Genomic DNA, 23,668 nt, shown 5'->3' on the forward strand with positions numbered 1-23,668 from the left:
GCTGCCACTGCCTGAAACCCAGAGGTCGCTTTGCCCACCCAGCAAACTGGAAGTGCCGGGGGATCTCCACCCAGTTGGAAGCCCTCAATCAATGTCTCTGGGCAACTGATGTATAAATCCTTAGTTCCCTCCCTCCTCAGGTAGCCTAACCCTTCTTTCAAAAAAATAAAAGAACTTTTCTATTTTGGAATAACTTCTTTAGACTTACAGAAAAGTTGCCAGATAGCACAGAGAGTTCTCGTATACTCTTCACCCAGCCTCCCCTGATACTGAAATCTTACACGTTTATTCAAAGATCAAAACTAGGAAATTGATGTTGATAGGATGGGATTAACTGGACAGTAAACCTTACCCTATTTTCACAAGTTTTTCCACTAATGTCTTTTTACTGTTCCAAGATCCCTCCTGGGATCTCACAGTGCAGTGAGCTGGGGGGTCTCTTTGGTTTCTTCTAACCTGTGACAGTTTCTATCTTTTCTGGTCTGGCCTGACCTTGACATTTTTGAAGAGTTCAGGTCAGTGATTTTTGAGAATGGCCCTCGGTTTGTGTTTGTCTGAGGTTTTCCCATGTTTAAAACAGAGATACATTCACGTTTAAGTGTACTTAAAATGTGTCTCAAATTTAGAGATTTAAAATGAGATACACTTACTTTTTATTTATTTATTTATTTTTATTTTATTGGCTGCACCGTGTGGCTTGGGCGATCTCAGTGCCCTGACCAGGGATCAAACTGGTGCCCCCTGCAGTAGAAGCATGGAGTCCTAACCACTGGACTGACAGGCAATTCCCTAACATGAGATTCACTTTATTTTCATTTATTTATTTTTTAAAGGATATTTATTTATTTGGCTGCTCTGGGTCTTGGTTAAGGCTCACAGGATCTTAGGTTGTGGCATGCGAACTCTCAGTTGTGGTATGTATGATGTAGTTCCCTGACCAAGGATCGAACCCCAGTCCCTTGCATTGGCAGTTCAGTGTTTCAGCCACTGGACCACCAGAGAAGTCCCGAGATACATTTTAAAGTGAAACACATTTTTGGCAAGAAAGCCAGAGGGACAGTGTTGAGTTGCTCTCTGTGGCATCATAGCTGAGGCAAATGTGATCGATAAGTCTTCCTGCTAGTGAAGTTAACCTTGATCCCTTGGTTAAAGTAGCAACGTTCTCCCTTGTAACATCACCATTTTCCCGCTGTAATGAATAATGCTACTGGGGGAAACCCTTGGAGACCTTGCAAATATCCTGTTTCTCCTCAAACTTTGGCCCAATGATTGTAGCATCCATTGGTGGGTCTTGCCTGTGGCAGTCAGGATCTGGGGAAGAACTCTAATAGCACATTATTTTCCGCCGTAAGTTGTAGGAATAGTCACACTGTGCTGTCGCTCAGTCGTGTCAGACTCTTTGCGATCACATGGACTGGAGCCCACCAGGCTCCTCTGGGATTTCCCAGGCGAGAATACTGGAGTGGGTTGCCATGCCCTACTCTAGGGGATCTTCCCAACCTACGGATTGAACTCGGGTCTCCCGCATTGCAGGCAGATTCTTTTTCCATCTGAGCCACCAGGGAAGCTGAAGAATACTGGAGTGGGTAGCCAATCCCTTCTCCGGGGGAACTTCCTGACCCATGAATCTAACTGAAGTCTCCTGCATTGCAGGCGGATTCTTTCCCAGCAGAGCTACTCAAGAAGCCGTCACGCGAAGCTGGATCAATAAAAACCATGTCACATTACAGCGTTTTTGATGCAGCGTTTTGATACAGGTTTTGATGCAGATGAGTGATGAGAAAACTTTTAGTGTTCAGACCTGTCTGGAGTTCAGATTTGTGGGTGAGGGGTTGTGAATTTGTATCTTCTTTCCCGACATTAGAAGTGAGGCTGATCTGAGAAACGCAGTAGGATTCCTGCGTTGCTGAAAACTGTCCCTCTGATCTTTGACCAGATCAAGCAGACTCTGGTACAAAATGTTGCTTCTCTGTTTCTTGGAAGCCAAGTTGTGCTTTTGGGGGGAGAAAGAGGAATGCCTTTGTGGTAGGGGATGTGGGTGAGCTGGAGAGATGCAGAACCAAAAGTTGAAAGTCATTGCGGGTTTGTCCTCCCTCCTCCCAGGGTCAGGCCAGATTCCCTGGAGCTGGTGCAACCCCCCGTCTCCCAACCACCACCACCTTTATCATCCCTCTGGATTTAAGGCATCCGAGGTACCCTAGAAAGGCCCTGTTTCCTTGGAGAGTGTCTCAGAAATGGAGAAGCGGTTTGGCAAAGAAAGGGCTACTTCACTGCAAGGAAAAATACACACCCACTGTCAGTTTTTTTTCATTTAACCCCACAGTCCTCTAAAGGGTGTGCACTGGGGACTAAAATTCATTCGGCACCATTTAGCAAAGAACGGATTTGAAACATGTAAATGGAACTTGGAAAATATAATGGAGCACAGATCCTTCTCTTGCAGAAAAGACATTTTAAATAAGAGGTCTTTCAGGTTCCCCCCTCTTGCCTCCATCTGATTTATAGGTTTGTGATTAACCATGACATTGACCAGTCAGATCCAAAGTGGACGCTGCTGGAGGTTCACCGGGGCCAGGTGGGCAATCTTGTCACAGAATCAGCAAGTCAGCGCTTGTATTCATCCCCTGCCTCAGCTGTAACAAATTGCTGTGACTTAGAGGCTTAAACCAACATGCATTTATTATCTTGCGGTTCTGGAAGTCTGAAGTCTGGAAATGGGTCTCTCTGAGCTAAAGTGGAGGTGTCAGCAGGGTTGGCTCCAAAGTTCTAGGGGAGAATCTGCCTCTTGACTCTTTCTGCTTCTAGAGCCTGTCCTGTCCCTTGGCTCATGGCCCCTTCCTCCATCTTCACAGCCAGAAATGACCATTTGAGTTTTTTCTCATGCTGCGTCCCTCTGGCCTTCTCTTCTTCCCTTTTCCATCTTTTAAGAACTTTTATGATTACAATGGGCCCAACGGGATGATCCAAAATTATGTCCTTATTGTAAAGTCAGTTGATTAGCAACCTTAATTCCGCATGTAAACCTAATTCCTCTTTGCCCTGTAACCTAACAGATTGACAGGTTTGGGGAAGTAGGCCATGGACATCTTTGGGAGGCTGCTATTCTGCCTCCCCAGGGTGGACACCACAAGTCACACAAGAGGACATGAAAGCCTTGGGCAAGGAGGTGAGAGACTCCTGTGTGCCCAGTAAAATTCACCAGAATAATAGCTAACCTTTATTAAATGCTTACCATGAACTTGACCCATTACAGACTTTATCTCATTTAATTCTGTGAAGTAGATGCAATTATTCTACCCATGTTACAGAGGAGGAAAAGCAGAGGCTTGTGAAATCAAATAAATTAGCTAATTCAGTTTTAATAGTCACATGAGGTCCATCGACAGATGAATGGATAATGATGTGGTACATATATACATGGGCTTCCCTGATAGCTCAACTGGTAAAGAATCTACCTGCAATGCAGGAGATCCCAGTTCGATTCCTGTATTCCATCTACACAATGGAATACTACTCAGTCATAAGAAAGAACAAAGTAATGCCATTTGCAGCAACATGGATGGGCCTAGAGGTTTCAGACAGAGAAAGACAAATACCAGATGACATCACTCATATAAGGAATCTAAAAAAAGTGGTACAAATGAACTTACTTAAAACAGAAATATACTCACAGATGTAGAAAACAAACCTATGGTTACCAAAGGGGAAAGGAAGGAGGGATAAATTAGGAGTTTGAGATTAACAGATACATACTACTATGTGTAAAATAGGTAAACAACAAGGACCTCTGGATAGCACAGGGAACTGTCCCCAGGTTCGTCCAATAACCTATAATGGAAAAGAACATGAAAAAGAATATATATATAAATTGTAAATCGACTATGTTGTTGTTGTTCAGTTGCTAAGTCCTGTCTGACTCTTTGATGCTCCATGCACTGTAGCACACCAGGCTCCTCTGTCCTCCACTATCTCCTGGAGTTTGCTTAAATTCATGTCCACTGAGTTGGTGATGCTATCTAACCATCTCATTCTCTGCCGACCCCTTCTTTTGCTTTCTCTCTCCCAGCATCAGGGTCATTTCCAACGAGTCGGCTTTTTGCATCAGGTGGCCAAAGTGTCAGAGCTTCAGCCTCAGCAACAGTCCTTCCAATGAATATTCAGGTTTGATTTCCTTTAGGGTTGATTGGTTTGATCTCCTTGCATTCCAAGGGACTCTCAAGAGTCTTCTCCAACATCACAGTTTGAAAGCTTCAATAAAAAAAGTTACATATGGCTAGAGGCTACCATAAAGAGCAGTGCAGCTGATAAATTAAAATTAATTAAATCAAAACTGAGCATAAATTAGTTAAAGTGTGGGCTAGCCAATGTCTCAAGTGCTCCACACACAGCCCAGCCTGGTCCAAACTGTTTCCTCGCCTGCAGAAAGTTCTGCTAGGCAGCGCTGTTGGAGACAGTAAACATCTTTCTCAACATCACACAATTAGATAGTGGGAGAGTTGGGGTTTGAACGCAGTGCCTTTGACTCAAGAGAACATGAGCTTGGAACCATCATGTTAGACGGATACTCAGCGTCCACTTCTGTCATCGGGCGTTGAAATGCCTCATAAGCTGGGTACAGCTTTTCTACATCTTTGTCCATCTGCATTGAGCACCTTCTTATGAATACATGATTTCTGGTTCAAATGCATCTTGGCATTTTCATTCAGCCTTTGAATACTTGCACCTGCTTGAGTTCACTGCAGAAACCAAACTTGGGTCACCAAGACTGTTCAGCGCCCCTGTTAGCTGTGTGGCACAAACTGGGCACCGCCGTCTTTCCCTTGCCCCTTTTCTTTGTGTGTGTGTTTGTGTGTTCCAGTGCTGGATATTGTCAGCTGTTTTTATTTTTATTTATTTTGCTGCATTGTCCAGCTTACATGATCTTAGTTCCCGGACTAGGGATCAAACCCAGGCCCCAGGCAGACCACCAGGGAACTCTCCTCCCCTGCTCTTTCATTAGCCTTCCAAGGGTGGGTGGAAGACTTCCAAGAGGAAGGACGTAGAGAGCCGAGGAGGATCACATCCAAGGAAAGAACAAGTTTTTATCAATCTCCTTGCCCTGCAGTGTTGGCTACGTCAGAGGTGCTGGTCAGCTGATCTCAGTGTGGACACTCATCCAATTTTCCTCTGACTTTTTCAGTGGAAATTTGCCAAAGAAGATGACCCGTTTGACTGTAAGAATAACAACAACTTGTACTCAGAGGACACCTAGAATGTACCATGGCTCTAAGTGTGCCCATGAATAAAAGTCACCGCCTGAGGCAGAAGTTCCATCTCCAGTTTCCAGATGGAGACACTGAGCTTTTCAGCCCCTCCCTGGGGTCACAGCTAGGAGTGATGGTGTAGGATTCAAACCCAGACTGCCTAGCTTCAAGTTCTGGGCCCTTCACCCTGTGCAATTTTTCCCCTACATCTTTTTTGAAAAAATAATCAATTAATTCATTTTATTATTATTATTATTTTTTTGGTTGTGCTAGCTCTTCATTGTGGTGGCTTGTCTTGTTGCAGATCACAGGCGCTAGAACTCAGGCCTCACTAATTGTGGCAGACGGGCTTAGTTGCTCCACGGCATGTGGACTCTTCCCGGACCAGGGATTGAACCTTGTCCTCTGCATTGGCAGGTGGATTCCTATCCAGTGTACACCAGGGAAGTCTCCCACTGTGTCTTGAATGTCAACCAGAGGTCATTTTGTTTCCTTTCTCAAGTGCCTGGCACTTGTGGACGGAACCAGAGGACCAGTCTGCCTGATGTTAGCGAGAGTGCTCCCCTCTGCAGGGGAGCTGGGCTACAGAAGGCGTGGCAGGTGAGCCCAGGCCTGTCCGCTGTCTCAAGGTGCTCCCTACCCCTCCCTCCTGGGTCTCTGCTGTGGGCCCCTGGAGGTCTCTGGACAGGAGCAGCCTTGTCTGTGCCGAGCTCCAGGTTCCAGTGGAGTTGATGTGTTTCCTGAATCAAGGAGTAAAACCAGAGCTGGAAGGAATGAGAGGAACTGTGTCCCACCTAGCCCCTCATGCTCAGAGCCTTGAACAAGTGGGGACCAGATAAAGGCAGACTTCATCAGGAAGCTCCCACACTGGGCGACCCAACCCCAGGGCTCCCAAGGATGCAACTCAAATGACATGCATGTTATGGGTACCTCATGCTTCCCAGGTGGCTCAGTGGTAAAGAACCCATCTGCCAATGCAGGAGACGCAGGCTCGATCCCTGGGTGGGGAAGATCCCCTGGAGGAGAAAATGGCAACCCACTCCAGTATTCTTGCCTGGAAAATCCCATGGACAGAGGAGCCTGGTGGTCTACAGTCCATGGGGTAGCAAAGAGTTGGGCACAGCTAAGTGACTGAGCGCACGCGTGCACACACACACACACACACACACACACACACACACACATGCCACTTTAGCCGCTGGCTTCATTACCATCCCCTGTTATCCAGGCCTCTGAGATATTTCTCTTCACTCCAAGAAAGCTCCTTTTGTGCTGCTGTGAATTCCCAACCACAAGGGCCAGTGTACAGAACAAACAAATCAGCCTGAGGCAGACAGAAGTTTCCAGAATTCCTGGCCTGGCCAGACCAGCTCCTTCCTGAGCAGTGCGGTGCATGCCACATTTCACAGTTTACAAAATGACTCTTTTTTTTTTTTTTGGTTTTCACAAGGACATTTTTCCAAGAAAGTTTTGAGAAAGATAAACAATGCTCCCACAGGATTTCATGGAAAATGTTCACCCAACTTTCTGAATTGCCTCTGGGAGTCCAATCGGGGCTGGCAGGTCCCTGTGGGCTGAAGGACAATTGTCCAGCCTGCAGGGGAAAGTTTCCGGCTGCCTGACAGGGACTGAAATGCATCCAGAAGGACAGAGAAAAATATTTATTTTCAGCCTCGGGCGAAAATCTTAAATTCATAAATGTGTGAATTCCAGAGTCACGGAAGCAAAGTGTAAATTATTCAGGATTGTCTGTATTCTGCGGATAGGTTGTGCAATGAGAGTGTTGAAACCAGAATGATAGGAATGAGAGAGATGCAGTTTATCTTATAAGAGTCATGCTTAAATAAATACTGGGGAGCGTTCAGGGCTATTTAAAATGAGACGTGGGGTTCTACCACGCGGCCACCTGATGCTGACTCGCACTGCTGTTTCTACTTCCACTCTTGCCGTGTTTTGGCTCTGCTTCCATTTCTGGTATTTTCTTTCAGTTCATTTACTGTTCAAACAGCCCTCGATTTTCAGGTCACTTTCCATATTTAACTTTAACCCTTTCTTCCCCCATCTGTTAATCCAGAAAGTGCTTCACTATTGCGCTTTTTTCCTACTTACACTGAGCTGAATTATTTTTTTAATCTTAAAAGATGTCTTTAACCATTCAGAAATGTACAAAAATTACAAAGAATTAAGAGGAAAACAAATCCACAGGAATGGTCCAGTTCTCATATAATTCCTGCTCATATTAAAAAAGTCCTAAATTTTATAAACACTTGAAAATGCAAACAGTACAGAGAAGTGCAACATGGAAGATGAACATCTCTCCTCTTTCGTGCAGACCCTCCTTTCTTCTGCTGCTTGATTTAGCAAAATAAGACACAGGATATTCAGTTAAATGTGAATTGCACATAAACAGTATTTTTAAAAAAAATTATTTGATAGTTGTGTCATGTGAACTCTGAGTTGTGGCATGTGGGATCTAGTTCCCTGATCAAGGACGGAGCCTGTGCCCCCTTGCTTTGGGAGCACAAAATCTTAGCAACAGGACCACCAGGGAAGTCCCATAAACAACATTTTTTTTTTTTTTAGTATAAGTATATCCTACATATTGTCTGGGACACACTTATGCTAAAATTTTTTTTGTTGATCTGAAATCCAGTTTTAACTTGGCACCCTGTCTTGTGCCTGGCAATCCTATCCCTTCCCTGCCTAGACCCTCTCTCCAATGCACATCTGTGGGGTACATCCTAGCAGTAGGATTGAGGGTCAGAATAATCTAGAATTGAGACTGGGTTGGAGAAATTTACTGGAATAAATTGAGCACTGCAGTGAGCTTCATCCTGCTCATCTTCCTGGGAAACATTTTTTTTCAAGTGCTGGCAACAGCTGGATGCTTACAACAAAAGAAACAATCAACACACTGAAAAGACAACTTATAGAGTAGGAGAAAGTATTTGCAAATCATCTATCTGATAAAAGGTTAATATCTAAAGTATCTAAAGAACTCCTACAGCTCAATAGCAAAAAAATCAAATAACCTGATTTAAAAATGGGCAAAGGTCTCAACTAGATATTTTTCCAAGGAATATATACAGATGGTCAATAGATACATGAAAAGATTTTTGCTCAGCATCACTAATCATCAAGAAAAGACAAATTAAAACCATAATGAAGAACCACCTCATACCTGTTAGGATGCCTATCCATAAATGTTGGTGAGGATGTGGATAAAAGGGAACCTTTGTGCATGGCTTCCCTCATAGCTCAGTTTGTAAAGAATGCCTGCAATGAAGGAGACCCCAGTTTGATTCCTGGGTCGGGAAGATCCACTGGAGAAGGAAAAGGCTACCCACTCCAGTATTCTTGGGCTTCCCTTGTGGCTCAGCTGGTAAAGAATCTGCCTACAATGTGGAAGACCTGGGTTTGATCCCTGGATTGAGAAGATCCCCTGGAGAAGGGAAAGGCTACCCACTCTAGCATTCTCTCCTGGAGAATTCCATGGACTATACAGTCCATGTTGCAAAGAGTCAGACAGGACTGAGCGACTTTCACTTTCACTTTGTGCATTGTAGGTAGGAATGTAAATTTGTAAAGCCACTATGGAAAACAGTGTAGAGTTTCCTCAAAATATTTAAAATAGAACTACCATACGATCCAGCAATCCCACTTCTGGGTATATAGCCAAAGGAGTTGAAATCAGTATCTCAAAGATGCAGCGTTATTCTTATTATATGCTCATGGCAGCATTATTCACAGTAGCCAAGACATGAAAGCAACCTAAATGTCCACTGACAGAAGACTGAATAAAGAAACTGTGGCTTGTAATTCGATGAAATTGTATTCAGCCATGAAAAAGGAGGAAATCCTGCCATTTGTGACAACATGGATGAACTTGGAGGCTGTTACCCTAAATGAAACAAGCCAGGTATAGAAGGGCAAATACTGCATAAAAGAATTGAACTCAGAAGCAGATGGTAGAATAGGGTTGGCCAGGGGCTGAGGGGAGGAGGAAACAGGAAAGATCTGTCAAACGGCACAGAGTTTCAATTATACAAAAGGAATATTAATTCCTGAAGACTTCCTGTACACCACAGTACCTGTAGTTAGCAATACTGATTTGTAGGTTTAAACCTTGGTTAAGAGGATAAGTTTAATAACTGTTGTTACCACACCCCAAAATAAAAGAGCAGGAAGACACTTCTGTAAGTGATGGATATGTTTATGGCATCTAATTGTGGAGATAGTTTCAAGGGTGTATATTTATTTCTAAACTCATCGAGAGCTGATGTGAAAATCAACAGTTTTTTGTTTTTTTTTTTTTTTAAGGGGTGGGGACTTCCCTGGTGGTCTAGGGGTTAAGAATCCTCCTTCCAGTCCCGGAGACTTGGGTTGAACTCTGGATGGGGAACTAAGATCCACATGCTGAAGGACAACTAAGCATGTGCTCGGCAACTGAAGACCCTGCATGCCGCAGCGAAGATCCTGCATGCTGCAACTGGGACCTGACGCAGCCAATAAGTAAATAAACATTAAAAAAGTTAAAAAGGGGGTGGATCATATTTAAGTGAGTGAGTAGACCAGGAAGATAATGAGTCACAAGATGGCAGTGTTTTAGGAAATGGATTTTATTTGGAGTCTAAGGTTTGAATGATATGGAACATATGTGTGTGCTAAGTCACTTCAGTGGTCTGACTCTTTGCAACCCCGTGGGACTGTAGCCTGCCAGGCTCCTCTGTCCACGGGATGCCTCCAGGCAAGAATACTGGAGTCGGTTGCCATGCTCTACTCCAGGGGATCTTCCCGACCCAGGGATCAAAACTGCATCTCCTGTGGCTCCTGCATTGCAGGCAGACTCTTTACCACTGAGCCACCAGAGAAGCCCTTGAATGATATTGGCCACACTGAATTCATGTAATGACTGGCTCTCACTGAATCTCATCTCAAAATGTAAGATTTATTAGCATTTGAAGAGCTGATGTATTTAAAATTCTCATCGGTCCTGGGATTTGATCATGCTGGTTTAGTGACCCGGGAAGCAGCATCTCTTTTCCATCTTCTCAGTTTCCTCCCAATCTCTGGATAATCTCTAGGTCCTTTCTGGATGTTGGGCAGAAACTGCATGTCATTATCATCCCATTTGATCCAGTGTTCTCACACCTGCTCCTCCAGGGGCAGGTCTGGTGTGTGTATTTACACACCTTCCACTGTTTGTTTTCAGATCAAATATGTGCGAAGGAAGCAAAGGCCATTTCTTGTTTGCTTTGCCTTGTGAAGCCCGGTCAGGTGATGGGCTGGACTCAGCACCTAAATACACTCAGTGACCCCACCTCACCCTCCCTTCCCCAGGACCCACCAAGAACCCTTGGCCCCTTAACCATGCTTTTCAAACTTTCTCAGTAATCACAGTCCGTTTCAATATTCCAATCCATTACACTCACACACATGTACGGAGGTGAGAGTCAAAATATTTAACATCTGGTGGGGCCAAGAGGCTGACCCATCAGAATTTGGTCTTAAAGTGGAGCCAGGCCTTGGAAACCCCCTGCTGTGCCAGAAGTTAACCCTTTTGTTGCTGAATCTGAAAGGGGTTGTGGGGAGAGAGTATCCCAGGGCAGCAGGAGGAGGACATAGTCAGGCAACAGTTGTCCCCCAACCAGTAGAAATGCATTTGAGTATTTTAACAATGGGTATAGTTGTAATGCCAAATGCCAGCTGAATCTCAGCTTTGCGTATGTATACATACCTGAAACAAAAGTTCCATAAAGCAATACTTACCTTTTCTGCTGTGATACTCTCTGATGTTGTTCTGTTTCATTCTGTTTTGTTCCACTTCACCCCAGCCCATTCTTTTGGTTAAAAAAGTGCTGACCCAGAGCTTCTAAACTGATTTCACAACCCACTGATTGCTTGGGACCCACAGTTTGGAACACTTCTCTTTTCTGGTAGCTCTTAAATGTCTTCATGCCTAAGAAATAGCTGGGAAGTGTGTTACAAATGTAGATTCCCCATTCAAACCCTGCTGGGCTGCAGCCTTCATTTCAGAAGTCCTTCAAGTCCCCTAAGTGATGCTGATGAGGGTGGTTTAAGAACCATTCTTGCAGAAACACATGTCCACCCTGGGATGTGAAACACAGACACACAGACATACATACATACATCCTTTTCTGGATTCTCTGTGTTTTTCTATTTATCTATGTGTCCAATCTGCATTGAAGGAGGGAAGATATTTTTAGTTGCAAACAAAGAAAACTCAATTGAAAGTGGTTAAAACAATGCAATGGATTTATTGACTTATACTTGAGAGGTCCGGGGCTTCCAGCAAGGCAGGATCTCACAACCCAGATGACATAGTAAGGACCCACTTTCTCTCTCTGCATTTATCTGCTCTGCTTTCTTTGTCTTGGTGCCACCTTGGTCTGAATCCAGGAGCTACAAGATTACATGCTTCCTTGGTCATATCCAACAGGAAAACGAGAGTCTATGTAAACAGGCCCTCTGGAATTAGGCTAAGTTGTCCTTCTTTGATCTGATTTAAACACAGCATCGGGGTAGGAGAATGGAACATGGCTTATGCCAATCAGACTCCATTCTAGAGCTGAGGATGAAGTCGGTCCCACATAAACCCTGGCTATTCAGGATGCTCTTTGGGAAGGGGAGGTTAGATGCTCCGGATTGCAAAGAGTCAACAATTGCACCTCCATTTACTGAGACCATACCTCTTTTAAAGAAAACTTTTTAGCCATACATATGCATGTATCCATTCTCTCCCAAATTCCCCTCCCATCCAGGCCACCACATAACTTTGGGCAGAGTTTCATGTGCTACATACAGTAGGTCCTTTTTGATATCCATTTTAAACATAGCAGTATGTACATGAGACCACATCTTTTTGATGATTACAGCTTTGTAGTATGTTTTACCATCTTGTTACTATCTTTTACACAATTTCATGGTTTTTCACTTTAGATGAATTTTAACATCAGCCTTTCAGTTATATTAGGAGGTTTCTTGGAATTGCATTGAAGTTCTGGATTAAAGTGGGGGTAAAATCAGCATCTTTATAATGTTGAGCCTTTTAACCCAAAGAATAAGATAAGACTTTCCATTATTCAGGTCTACTCATATTCTCCAGTGAAGATTTATAGGTGTTCTCACATTGGTTTTGGGCATTTCTTCTAACTTTATGCCTCAGTATTCTCTGATTTTGTTTTTCACACAGATGGAACTTTTGGCCCCCCGATATTGTGTAATTGGTTGAGGCTGTCATAAAGGGAAGTTGTTGATGTTTGTGTATTTATCTTGTATCTGGCCACCCTACCAATGCTTCTTAGTCATAACACTTTTCTCAGCTGGTTCTGCTCATGGGAATCTTTGCCCCCTTTCTCTCCTCAGATGTGCTATAGTTTGGCTCCCTCTCTCCTCCCAGGAGTCACAAGTAGTTTCTTTTATTTTTAAGGTGACATTTAAAAAATTTAAATTTATTGGCCTTGCTGGGTCTTCATTGATGCACCCGTGCTCTCTCTGGCTGCAGTGAGCAGGGGCTCCTCTCTAGCTCAGTGCAGTCTTCTTGTTGAGTGGCTTCTCTTGCTGCAGGGCACAGGCACAGAAGTTGTGGTGCATGGGCTTAGCTGTCCTGCAGCAAGTGGGATCTTCCTGGACCAGGGATCGAACCCATATCCCCTGCACTGGCAGGCTAATTTCTAACCGCTGGACCACCAGGGAAGTCCCACACATGGTTTCTTTAGTTCCCTCCACATCATCTTAGAGCTTGTTCCACTTTACTTTCCCTGTTTCATCCCACACCATCCACTCCCTACCAGAACCTCTCTTTTCCACGAGTCAAAACCATATTCAGCATCTTCAGATTTCATGGGTAGTGTGAAGTGCACATTTTCCCCTAAACCTCTCTTAATATATAAAATTCTTTGTGGGATACCACTGAGGACTATTATTTACAAGCTGCCAAACTTTGGGTAATAATTGTTCTCATACTTGGCATCCAGTTTAACTGCCTAATGGGGCCAGTGGAAATACCACTGTGTGTCTGGAGAGAGGAGCTCTTTCAGAGGTTGGGGGAGGTTGTGATTTGGCCCTCCTTGTTAAAGCTCCAATAAACATTTTCCTGCCACTGCTTTTAGAGATAGAGAAGCAAGTGTTTCATCCCCAAACTATTGGATTTTTTTAATTACATGTTTTACTCTCTGCAATAGGTCGTGTAGCATAAAACAGGTACTTAGTTGCAGAAGTTCAAGTAATGTAAAGGTGTTAATAATTCCCTCTTACAAGTAATGTAAGATGTTAATAATAGCCACCCAGGTAACAAGTAGTAACAGTTTGGTGTGTGTCCTTCTATACCGTGTTTGTACTTATGAGCTTGTTTAGCATGTTTTTTTTTTAATCAAAGTATAGTTAATTTACACTATTGTGTTAGTTTCAGGTATACACACACTGATTCAGTTATACATATATGTGTAGATCTATATTGTTTTTTCAATTCTTTTTCCCTTATAGTTTATTACAAGATATTGAGTATAGTTCCTTGTGCTATACAGTAAATCCTTGTTGTTTATCTGTTTTATATATGATAATGTATATCTGTTAATTTATTCCTTTCCTCCTTCCCCCTTGATAAATATAAGTTTGTTTGCTATGTCTGTGAGTCTATTTTTGTTTTGTAAAGAAGTTCATTTGTCCTATTTTTTAGATTCTGCATATGTGATATCATATAAAACTTCTTTATCTAACTTACTTCACTTATTATGATCATCTCCAGCTCCATCCATTATTGGTTTCAATTTTTAAAAAAACAAATTTGTTGTTGTTCGGTTGCTCAGTCATGTCTGACTCTTTGTGACCCCATGACTGTAGACGTCTCTGTTCTTCACCATCTCCCGGAGCTTGCTCAAACTCATGTCCATTGAGTCGGTGATGCCATCGTATCATCTCATCGTCTGTCGTCCCCTTCTCCTCCTGCCTTCAATCTTTCCCAGCATCAGGGTCTTTTCTTTTTTTTTTTTTTTTCACCAGAGAAAGCAGCTTTTATTGAAGAGTTATCTCCAGAAATCAGAAAGACTATGTACCCACTTTTGGTCACCCCCTATCCCTCCAGACCTCGCAGTGCTCCACCTAGGGTAGGGCTATAAATTGCCTCTAGGTTTTTCAGGGCCCTAGTTTTTCCTCTTCCTGTGTAGCCCAATGCTGTGTTTTTCATCTGTGTCTACTGCAGCTACTTAGTAACAATTATGGGTGAACGGGTGTCGGGGGAGCAGTTAGATGAGTTAGAAGAATGATGCACAGGATAACAGGAACCGTAGCCTATCAAAGGTCCCTCTGTCCTGCCTCAGTGGCTTGATCCTTCATTGGCTGCATTTCTCTTTATGCTGAATCACTCCCTTCTGAATCAGATTGGGGATTTCCACTGCCAGCCATGGTCCCAGCCCCAGAGCCATGAGATGAGCTAGTCCAAACTTAGGCACATTCCTGGTCCACAAAGGCTTAAAGTGATCGGTCAGGCATATTTTGCCACCCCTGTACATCTTTGCTGTTTTTCCATCTAGTTCAGGTACTGCAATTTCTGGAGCAGTAGGGGATATGTGATAGGAATATCAAACTCGATGGTCAAACTCATATTTGAGGAGGTCATGGATGTACCAGCATTTTCCAAACCAGCGAGTCCCTTCTTTGTTGGACTCCAGTCGGAACCAGTCATTGTCCGCATTCTTGTTGTTCTCCACATACCGTACAAGAGACTGATATTCCTCCTTGAGTCTCTGCACCCACAACTCCGGATCTCGAGGTCCAGCGTTGGTCTTCAGCACTGGGATCTCAGACACGACACGCCGGGTGGCCTCGTCCGCCATCTTAGACCAGGGCCTCAGGGTCTTTTCTAATGAGTCAGTTCTTCACATCAGGTGGCCAAAGTATTGGAGCTTCAGCTTCAGCATCAGCCCTTCCAATGAATATTCAGGACTGATTTCCTTTAGGATTGACTTGTTGGATCTCCTTGCAGTCCAAGGGACTCTCAAATCTTCTCCAGCGCCATAGTTCAGAAGCATCAATTCTTTGGCACTCAGCCTTCTTTATGGTCCAACTCTCATATCCATACATGACTACGGGAAAAACCATAGCTTTGACTAAACAGACCTTTGTCAGCAAAGTGATGTCTCTGCTTTTTAGTATGCTGTCTAGGTATGTCAGAGCTTTTCTTCCAAGGAGCAAGCATCTTTGTAGTCACTATCTGCAATGATTTTGGAGCCCAAGAAAATAAAGTCTGTCATTGTTTCCATTGTTTCCCCATCTATTTGCCATGAAGTGATGGGACCAGATGCCATCATCTTAGTTTTCTCAATACTGAGTTTTAAGCCAGCTTTTTCATTCTCTTCTATCACCTTCATCAAGAGACTCTCTAATTGCTCTTTGCTTTCTGCCATAAGGGTGGTGTCATCTGCATATCTGAGGTTACTGATATTTCTCCTGGCAATCTTGATTCCAGCTTGTGCTTCATCCAGCCCGGCACTTCACGTGATATACTCTGCATATAAGTTAAATAAGCAGGGTGACGATATATAGCCTTGATGTTCTCCTTTCCCAATTTTGAACCAGCCTATTGTTCCATGTCCCATTCTAACTGTTGCTTCTTGACCTGCATACAAGTTTCTCAGGAGGGAGGTAAAGTGGTCTGGTGTTCCCGTCTCTTGAAGAATTTTCCACAGTTTGCTGTGATCCACACAGTCAGTATTCTAGTCACATTACAACCTGTTATTGTTTTTAATAGCTTTCAATTTTGGAATAGTTTTAGATTTGTAGGCAAGTTGCATAACTTTCATATAGCCCTCATCCAGTTTCTCCCATGGTACCTTTGCCAAAACCAAGAAACCAGCTCCAACACATCACTATTAACTAAGTGAAGTGAAGTGAAGTCGCTCAGTCATGTCTGACTCTTTGCGACCCCATGGGCTATTGCCCTCCTCCATCCATGGAATTTTCCAAGCAATAGTACTGGAGTGGGTTGCCATTTCCTTCTCCAGGGGATCTTCCTGACCCAGGGATTGAACCCAGGTCTTCTGCATTGCAGGCAGATGCTTTACTGTCTGAGCCACCAGGGAAGCCCCATTTTACTATTAAATAAACCTCACCCTTTATTCATATGTCACCAATTCCCCCCCCCCCCCCAAATCCCATCCAGGACACTACACTGTATTTAGTCTTCATGCCTGCTTAGCCTCCTCCAATCTGAGATAGCTCCTTAGTCCTTTTATGTCTTTCATGACCTTGACATTTTTGAAGATTACTGGCCAATTATTTTGTAGAATGCCCCTGTATGTGTCTTTGATTTATTTCTCTTGCTTAGACTGTGAATGGGTTTGAGGGAGGAAGAACACAGAGACAAATTCTTATCACATCATGTCAGCAGTACATATGATCAGCCTATTACTGATGAGGTTAACTTTGATTGCATGCTGATTTTTTAAACTTTAATTTTTAATGTAATTAAAAAAAATTGACTGTACCAGGTCTTTGCTGCAGCACACAGATTCTTTAGTTAGCAACATGCAAGATCCAGTTCCCTGACCAGGGATTGAACCCGGGCCCCCTACATTGGGGGTGAGGAGTCTTAACCATCAGGGAAGTCTTTGTTTTTTTAACTGCCTCTTCAGGTCAACACATGTGCCTTGTGCGTTCATTTTAACAGCTGCATAATATTCCACATGTCAACGAAACATGGGTCATTCAAATCTTCCAAAGTTCTCATATAAATGTGAAGATAACGTGAAAACTCTCAGTACCTGGATGAGTGATTCTCAGTAAGTGTGCTGAACTGGAAAGACAGCCGTGTGTTTGCTGTGGGTGAGATTTAAAACTGGGGGGTTGGTCCCAGTTCAGGGGGGACGTGCTAGACAGTAGAAGGTGTCCCCAAGGAGGGGAAGATGGGTCCACAGAGGTCAGTGGAACCAAGTGGGGAAACCTCCAAGAAGTACATAAATGACTGTGAGAATGGTTGGGTCATAATGATGTCTTGAGCCCAGACAAGGAAAGAAAAGTATTATAAATGGTAGGATGCAGAGAGCATCCAGTGTGGTGAAGATGGACCATGGGGAAGACTTTGAAAGGACCAGGCGAAAACCTAGCTTGATCCAGGCACTGGAGGTAAGGCAGCGACGGAAGAAGGAACCTATGGAGGTCAGGAGGTCTCTGCCTTTTGTCATATCATCGTGTACCACCTCTGAGGGGATATGCCAACCTGTTGGAACATCCTCTTGGACAACATGCATGCTACTCCCGGTGGGTGGAGGGTAGGTCCTGCAGAAACAAATGTTCTTTGTTTCGTGTGTAGGGCTGGGATTCCCCCTTCCCTTCCACTAGATGGAGGCCATCTATCCCACCTCTTAGGAAATCTGGAGCCTATGTTCCGTCATGACTTTGTCATTGAGATATGTTTTCATGCACAGTTGACAGTCATCCAGCTTTGGGAAATGAAAAGTTGAGGGTCACTGCAATTTCCTCTTTCTTAACCAAAGAGGTGCCTTGGATGTTTGTGGCAGGGAACTCCTTCTGCCAGCCCCGTAGCTACTGCCTGATTCCTTTTCTTCTCCACCTGGCCCCACAGGTGAAGACCTGGTCCCAAGCAGACAGAAACCAGATCCCAACCCCCCGTCTCACCTCCCCAACACACACAATGACATTTCAAATCAGGAACACATGAGACTTTGTCTAAAAAGTAACCAATGTCAGAGGAAGCATAATGCCAATTCAGTGATCTCCATCCCTCCTGGAGGACAGAGCTGATTTCAGACCTAGCGACTGCATTTTTCTCTAACGTGTGGATTTCATAGATGTTTCCTGAAGGCAAACCCACTGTCAGCCAGCCTTTCTGATATAGTCAGATCTCTCAGTGGTGGTGCTTTGCTGCTTCTCCAGTCTGTTCCTGCGGACCTTCTGCCAACAGAAACATATCCTGGTTTCTTAAAATGTTCTTACATGATTCTGTGGTGGGTTCTGCACATCGCCATCAGCCTTTATCAAGCAGCCTCGTGCCTGAGTGGTTACTAGCCACAGCTCAACGGTTCTTGGACAATCAGCTCTCACCCCACCTGTTGGAAGGAGAGTGTCGGTGTCCCTTTCAGATGTTTTGATGAGAATGTGTTAGTCAGTCATGTTCGACTTTGTGATCCTGTGGACTGTAGCCCACCAGGCTCCTCTGTTCATGGGATTCTCTAGGCAAGAATACTGGAGTCAGTAGCCATTCCCTCTTCCAGGGTATCTTCCCGACCCAGGGATCGAACCCTGCATTGCAGGTGGATTCTTTACTATCTGAGCCACCAGGGAATAGCTTATTAGGCAGATGGGCTTAGGTGAAACTGCTTCTGCCGCTTCCTAGCTAGGGAGCCTCAGGTGGCTTCCTGAGCAGCCTCACCAAATTGTTAATATATAATGGGCATCTGAAAAGCCAGCATTAAAAATAACACCCACCTTCCATCATTCTTGTGACGATCAGATGAGGTGAGGAATATAAAACACCAAGGACAGTCCTTGGCACGTGGTGAAAGCTTATCACTTTTTTTTCTTTTCTTTTCTTATCTTGTAACAATGCCAGGTTTGGGGGTGGGATCTAAGCATACCCAGTTCTGTTCGGGGCCAGCTGTGAGACTTTGTGCAAGTGGTCCTGTGGTCTAGGATTTAGGACTGATTATGGGATGATATGGTGACATTATTTGGGGATTCTATGAGATGTTCTGCATCTTAAGGGCTCAGATGTCTGTTTGGGGCAGTATTTCCATATCACTGCATGGGAAGGAGATGAAAGAAACCTAGTACAAGCTCTCTCCCTGTCTGTCCATATCTTTCTGTGTTGTCCGTATGTCCATCTCAGTCTCTCCTCTTTCAGACCCACTACTGAATCAGCCTCAACTTTCCCTGGCCCCATGTGTCTTCCATGTGACACCAATCTTTTCTAAGCTCAGGCAGAACTCAGAGTTTGTTACAGAAACACCCCAAATGTCTGCACTTGCTTGTCTCTGAATCAAGGCAAGTCAGGAACTTGCACCCATTTTAACTGTATCATTATTGAGGTTTGATTGGATACAGACTGGCAAGGCAAAGCTCTGTGTCAAGGCGAAAGAATTGGTAAATGATGAAGTTCACATATTTTGCATTTAGAGCCGGTAGTTTACCTAGGCTCCTCTGTGGATGGAATTTCCCAGGCAAGGATACTGGAATGGGTTGCCATTTCCTTCTCCAAGGAATCTTCCCGACCTAGGGATTGAACCTGTGTCTCTTATATTGCAAGTGTATTTACTGCTGAACCACCAGGGGAGAGCACCTAGTCTGCAAAGGAGCTGAATATTGAACTCATCGGCTTGAAAGTTTGTAAGGGTAGGGTAGATGGAACGTGTCAGTAAGGAAGATGCCCGAGGCAGAACATCCTAATTTTCCACCTAACAGCTGTGTGCCTCTTCTATGCCCACCTCTCCCCCACCCAGGGTGGGTAAATCCTGATCCACTGATGGAAACATGTGGCTCCATCCCTTTTGCCTGTTTCTGGTTTAGACAGGGACATGTGACCAGTTCCAGCCAATGGGGTGTGAGAAGTCCCCTGGGGGCTACTGGGAAAGGATTTTTTGCTCCTATAAAGAGACGCAAGGAGGCAGCCCCCTTTCCAGTTCTGGATGTTTTTGTGGATGCTTGCCTGGAGCTATGGCAGCCACCTTGAGACCATGAGGGGTGACTTTGAGGATGACAATCAGAAAGAGAAAGAATCTGAGTCCTTGATGCCATCAATGAGCTATTGAATTAATCTACCCTGGAACTACTCTACCTCTGGGTGTCTTCCTTAGGGAGATATCTCCAACGTTGAAACACTTTTGTTTGGGCTTCCTGCTACTTCCAAAGACATGCCTGCTGACTGATTCAATAACTACAAGTCACGTGGGACAGAAGTAAGAGGTGTGACAACTGGTTAGTTGGTTGTGACCAAGTAGAATCCCATACTAGTTGTCACCCATTATCACCTGCTGCATCAGCCTGTGCCCATAGAATAAGAAGTCTGCTGCCTTTAAAATTAATATTTATTTGGCTGTGCCTCGTCTTAGTTGTGGCATGGGGGGTCTTTAGCTGTAGCATGTGGGATCCGGTTCCCCGACCAGGGATTGAACCTGGGCCCCCTGAATTGAAAGCACAGAGTCTTAACTGCTGGACCACCAGGGAAGTCCCATCACCTGCCTTTTTTTATAGCCTGATCATAAGCACACACCTTCCCCAGCCTCCGTGAAGGAAATGAGCTTCTTCACGAGGATCCCATGGGGAATTTCAAGAGGAGCTCCCCACAGAAGCAGCAGAACAGGAAGAAATCACTCAGTCTCTTTCCTTAGACCTTCTAATCTGAAGGCCACCTTCTCTATTTGACGGAGGAAACATAAATACTAGCAACATGAGATTGTCTTGGGGAACCAATGAGCTAAAGATTGTTAAGTGCCGAGGACAGTGTCCAGCACATAATAAACAATCAGTAAGGGATTTCCCTGGTGGTTCAGTGGTTAAGACTCCATGATGCCAATGCAGGGGGCATGGGTTTGATCCCTGGTGGTGGAACTAAGATCCTGCAAGCTACACGGAGCAGCAAAAAAAAAAAAAAAAAAAAGAACTCATAAGCAATCAGTAAACATGGCTGTTGTTATGACTAATCCTTCTCTTTGACATGCGACGTCTTAAGCAGGAATGCATTTATCCCTACACATCACTCAGTCAACCTGTAATGCTTGAGGCCAGGATCACTGGGGCCATACTGGAGGCTGGCTGCCACACAGGGACTCTATTGGCCACTTATATATGTTGTTTCTAAACCTCATTCTCAAGTATTAGAGGGATGCCTTCTAATCCTGGCATCCCCCAAGGGAGCCAACTTGAGGAATGTCTCCTAAAAGGACTAAAGACCTTGACAAAGGAAGGGAAAAGGGTAACGGGACAGGGAAAAGAAAAAGTAAGAAGAGGTGGACAGAGAGCAGAAGGGAAGGAAGGAGGGGAGAAAGAAAAAGTAGCCTATGTTCAGGAGAGGGGAGCAGCGGGTCCACGGGGCCATCCTTGCTCTGGTTTGCAGAGAACATTCCCTGGGGTGGGGGTGGGGGCTGGGTTCAGATGTGGTCATCACTGGTCTTTAATTCCTGGTAGGCTTCCTGCCCTAGAGACAGTGGGGTGTCCTAATTGAGAGCAACCGAGATGCAAAGGCTTTTGCCACATAGATTGTTTCCAGGGTCTCCTTCTTCCTGTGGCTTCTGTTTTTCTTATTAAACTCTGCTTCTAAATTGGTAGCGGAAAGAAAGACAGTGAGGCGGCCCAGGGAAAGCATGAGTCTTCCCAGTCCTGGGCTCACACCCCGCGAAGGAGAGCCGCAGGTCTCCGCATCCTGAGATGCTTTCTGGCCATGTAGCTTAGAAATGGCCTGGCATGCAGAGCTGGGCCTTTCATCCAAATGTCCAGATTAATGTTACCTCTGAGTGTTCGAAGGAGCCATGAGGTCTGACTTACTCACAGCCCTTTCTTCCTGGCTGAACCCCCCATAGGTCTCTCTGTTGTTCTATCCAGGGAGCTTCTCAGCAGGAAGAGAGAAGCCTGTTGTAAAAAATTCCATGAATTGATGTCAGCTCAGCAGCCACGAGGAATATTGGGCCACACGAGGCATGTCCTGGGACCCTAACATCTTTTCCATCACTTCCTGAGCAGGAAACTAAAGGGAAGAAGCAGGAATTTACATTCTCTGACAAAGTGCAGAGGCTGCAATGAGGTAAAACACAACAGCCAAGGCAGTGGGAGCTGGCCCAGAGGCTTGGACTTGCTGCTTGCATCCTGGGAACAAGTCCCCACCCACCCTGGGCATCCCAGGGTTAATGCTACAAGACCCGGTCTTGCACGTGACTTTGGGGTGCCCTGGAGAGCTGGCAGCTAGTCTGTGAGGGTCATCACATTCCCAACAGTAGCTGTGTCTCCAACCACACAGAGCTGTCACATTTAAATGTGAATTCTCTGGCCTTTCCAAGCTCAAGATCAAGGCTCTCCCCATTCTGCCCCCCTCTCTCCCCTGGGGTTGGTCTGAGGTTAACCTCGGTATTGGTGATGAGGCAGCATTTGAATGACTCTGGGAAAAACTCTCTGAGTCAGTGACATCTAGTTGCCTACCTAAATAGCCATTCTTTCCTTGTTCCTCAGAAGGAGTCCGGATACTGTGCCCAACCACAAACTGCATTTCTTGGCTTTCCTTGTGGCTGAGTCTGCCCTTGAGACTGAGTTCTGAACCAGTGGAAGTGGAAGTGTGGCATGGCACTTGCAAGAAGTCTTCTTAAAGAGAGCTGACTCAGCTGGGAGGAGAGCCCTTTCTGGTGTTTCTTCCTATTGCCTGGAAGCTAGGCTTGATGGCTAGAGCTCCAGCAGCCATCTTGGACCATGAAATGACCTTCAGGATGGAAGCTACATGTTGGGAGAATGAAATAGAAATATAGAAGGAGCACGAGTCCCTGATGGCATCATATTGCCACCATGCCAGTCTTTGACTGCCTATTTACGAGCTTCTCTTAAGCAAGGAAGAAATAAAATTGTATCCTGTTCAGTCTACTGATATTTTGGATTTTCTGTTATTTACAGCCAAAAGTACTCCTAACTGATATACCTATCAAATTTCTCCTCTCTTATCCAGGTGCCACTGTACATGGAATTCACATATGAGAGATGCATCCTTTTCTGTTAAGTTTTCCTTTTCTGGGAACATCATCTCAGATTAAAGTAGAAGCAGGGGAACCAATGAAGTGCATCTTTGAACCTGCTGAGTTTATTTCTCTCCTCCTAGGCTGTGGTCTCCTCCCTCTCCTCACACACTGGTTTGCTTTTAGTTTGCTGTCAAGGAATTTCTCCCTAGCTGGTAAGTCACTACATCTTATGGGATATTTGGTTTTTCCTATCAATTTGTCATTTCCTACTGTCATTCCTATTAGTGACAAACTTGTCATTATAAATCCTATCTTGAAAAAAATTCTTCCTTGATTCCACATCCCCTTATAACTATTGCCCAATTTCTCTGTTGCCCTTTATAGCAAAAATTCCAGAAAGATTCATCCATACCAGGACTGCCCATCTGGGAACTCCAGGAAGCAGCATTCACATCATGGCCTGCATCAGGGGCACCTCTCTGTCGTGCAGTGTACAACTTGTAGATCTCTTCGTGGGAGGCTGGGACGATGCTCAGTGACTCCACTGCCTTAATTACCAGGCTCTTTTGAACCTAATCTTATCGAGCATTTCTTTCACTACTCCAGATAAACAGCTCTTGTCAAGGTTCTCAGTGAACCCATCTTACAAAATCCCAAGGTAAATTCTCAGTCTTCACCTTACCCTGTTTAGCAGCAGGCAGCGTTTGTCAATCACACCTCCTTCTTTTCTGTTTTAAT

At 44.5% G+C, this 23,668-nt stretch overlaps 1 long non-coding RNA gene and 1 pseudogene across 2 annotated transcripts in view; one reads left to right on the plus strand and one right to left on the minus strand.

Moving 5' to 3' along the window:
• The window catches only part of LOC122693989, a 208,033-nt gene that overhangs the window by 58,980 nt on the left and 125,385 nt on the right, over window positions 1-23,668 (plus strand). The window lies entirely within an intron of this gene.
• Window positions 14,456-15,104, minus strand: LOC122693988 (annotated as a pseudogene). The gene has a single exon (XR_006341076.1). The product of XR_006341076.1 is annotated as a ubiquitin-fold modifier-conjugating enzyme 1-like (transcript).

This window comes from Cervus elaphus, chromosome 5 (genome assembly GCF_910594005.1).
Source record: "Cervus elaphus chromosome 5, mCerEla1.1, whole genome shotgun sequence".
Lineage (NCBI taxonomy): Eukaryota > Metazoa > Chordata > Mammalia > Artiodactyla > Cervidae > Cervus > Cervus elaphus.